This window comes from Amphiura filiformis, chromosome 2, assembly GCF_039555335.1.
Source record: "Amphiura filiformis chromosome 2, Afil_fr2py, whole genome shotgun sequence".
Classification (NCBI taxonomy): Eukaryota; Metazoa; Echinodermata; class Ophiuroidea; order Amphilepidida; family Amphiuridae; genus Amphiura; species Amphiura filiformis.
The window spans coordinates 75,586,381-75,589,785 of NC_092629.1; positions in this window are offsets into that span (position 1 = coordinate 75,586,381).

Genomic DNA, 3,405 nt, shown 5'->3' on the forward strand with positions numbered 1-3,405 from the left:
TTACTAGTATAATAAATACGAATATAATCCTAACCCTAACCCTAATCCCTAACCCTAACCCTTACCCTAACCCTAACCCTAACCCTAACCCTAACCCTAACCCTAACCCTAACCCTAACCCTAACCCTAACCCTAACCATAAGACCCTAACCATAAGACCCTAACCCTAAGACCCTAACCCTGACAATAATGAACCTTGCCTCGGACTATGCGGTTAGTGATATATTGCGGCCCATTATGGTTGCAGAAAGAAATTATTTATGTCCTCTTTTGCACAATTACTGTATTTTTGTGGGACCTGAATTTTAAATTTTTATGATGATGACATAGACTCGCTTGCCAGTCCTATATACGCCGTACCTATGTATATTGAGGACTGGCTTACGCCATTTTGAATGTCAATGGGAAATACACACTTAACGATTTGCGCCGGTTAGAAAAAAAAAAAAAAATCTTTAAAATTTCATCAATGTATATAAATGTGGTACCAACTGTATTGTGCTTGATAATTTAAGACTCGGTTGAAACAAAATTAAGGATCGAAAGCATTTAAGTGTCCAAAAGGCAAAATTATCGTCAAAGTTCTGCCGAAATCGGCACCCTTGCGAAGGGTTCAGAATTCGAATCGGGAACGAAAATATCCGATCTTTGCGATCAAAAACACAAAATTACAACTTTAAACATACTATTGGCAAAAGACATTATTACCAAACAATATAGAATAGAAAATTTGACATCATTTTCTCAAAATAATGAAAAATTTGCTCACTAGACATCGAAAAGTACGCAATCCAATTCCCGTTCAAACGCGTGGGAAACTGAAAGTGCATAATCGTGACTAATGATGACATGTATGATGCAAACTCATAGGTGTTGTGCGTTTGGCAAGTTGAGAGGGGTGGGGGTTCAAAATGACCCCATAGGATTATAAAATTGCTCAAATACCTCTTTCAAATATATCAAATTATTTACATAAATAAACAAAAACAAATAAATAAATAAATAAATAAATAAATAAATAAATAAATAAATAAATAAATAAATAAATAAATAAAAAAATAAAAAAATAAATAAATAAATATAGTAAAAAATTATAGTAAAAAATTATAGTGAAATTTGTATAATAATAATATAAATAAATAAATAAATAAATAAATAAATAAATAAATAAATAAATAAATAAATAAATAAATAAACGAAAAAAATTGAACAAATTTTAGCGTAGCATTAAAATCATAAATATAACCATTGCTGGCAGGAGGACTCGAACCTTGTTGTGCGTTTGGCAAGTTGAGAGGGGTGGGGGTTCAAAATGACCCCATAGGATTATAAAATTGCTCAAATACCTCTTTCAAATATATCAAATTATTTACATAAATAAACAAAAACAAATAAATAAATAAATAAATAAATAAATAAATAAATAAATAAATAAATAAATAAATAAATAAATAAATAAATATAGTAAAAAATTATAGTAAAAAATTATAGTGAAATTTGTATAATAATAATATAAATAAATAAATAAATAAATAAATAAATAAATAAATAAATAAATAAATAAACGAAAAAAATTGAACAAATTTTAGCGTAGCATTAAAATCATAAATATAACCATTGCTGGCAGGAGGACTCGAACCAACGATATTGATATCAGCAGTCTGATGCTCTACCATTGAGCTAAATGACAGCATCTAGTGATGAGAGTCGAGTTTTAGCTTATACAGTGTTTGTCTGTGATAATGTCGCCTCGTGAAAGAAAGAAATATAAAATCTCAATTTGTAATTTAAATTTATTTGATAATTTTCTAACCTATATTTTCTTTCGAGCAGGGACAAATATTTCCCTTTTATCTAATTTGACCGCTATATAAGAATCTATTTCTTTTATTACTGATTTAATTCCGCGATTTGTTCCATTAAGCAATATCAAAGATTAATGTCACACATCTCACAACAGATATTTAGTTGGTCTAGTGGTCTTGCACAGTGCTGTTTAACCGGGAGGTACCGAGATCGATTCCCACCTCTGCCTGCAATTTTTTTAAAGACTGGGAAATAATAACCTGACATTCGCCGCTGACATTCGTACTTCAGAAGCGGAGTTATAACTTGTTAAACTTTGCTCCTTCCGTAAAAGGGTACATTATTTTGGCACTACATTATTTCTTTTTTTTTTCACATTGCTGGTATTAAATATCAAATGGTCATAATTGGCGGTCACTTCAAATCATCCCCAACTGAACTAGGTTCAGGAATTTCCTCTCATTGTTAACTGTTGGTTAACCCACCACTTGAGAATAAAGGACTATGATAGGTGCAACAGGATTACCTACGGGATTATCTCAAGGATATAATTCTGTTCTCCATCCTTTTCTTACATCTTCTCTGATATGTGCTAGTGTCAATGGTTATTGTTAAAAGGCAATAAGGTGTGTAATTGCAATATTTCCTCTGAATAGGAAAGACTCTCTAGATCGAGTTATGTATGCTGGTGTTTCGCAATACTGTTATTTAAGAGAAGGTATCTTCCACATCCAAATTCAAATGCACCCGTCATGGGTTCGAACCCTTTTGTTGTATTTTATTGTTAAACCTAAATAACGTGATTGCTTTTGAATGAGCGGCAACACACATATTTTGTTTGAGGATAGCTGGATCTATCTCCTTCTTTTACATCTTCTCTGACTTATGTTAAACGGTATTCAGAAAAAGAAGGGTTGCGGGTATTCAGCTGGCATTTAACAAAATGCAAATCCATTTAATTGACAAATTTATAATTACCACTATTCCTTTACCTTTCCAAATCAAAAGTGCAGCATGTCATCATACTAAAGTTGCCGAAAATAACTATATTTCCATTTTTCATTTACTTCACAAAAATGCAAATCCATTTAATTGACAAACTTATATAATTACCACTATTCCTTTGCCTTTCCTAATCAAAAGTGCAGCATGTCATCATACTAAAGTTACCGAAAATAACTATATTTCCATTTTTCATTTACTAACTATAAATAAATAATAATATTCATTGAAATTTGCCAACACAGCTGGTTACATTAGATGCTTGTCAGCAAAAATATCAATTCTATTTATTACGACCAATCACGAACAATTTGAAACTGAGAAGTTTTTTGTTAGGACCAATCACGAACATGTTAAAATGGTTCGATGTACCATCTGGGGCAATCGCACCATCAGCAAACTGGTGGAAAGTTTTGTGTTTTTATTACGACCAATCACGAACACTTTGAAACTGAGAAGTTTTTTGTTAGGACCAATCACGAACATGTTAAAATGGTTCGATGTACCATCTCGGGCAATCGCACCATCAGCAAACTGGTACAAAGTTTTGTGTTTTTATTACGACCAATCACGAACACTTTGAATAGTTTGATGTGC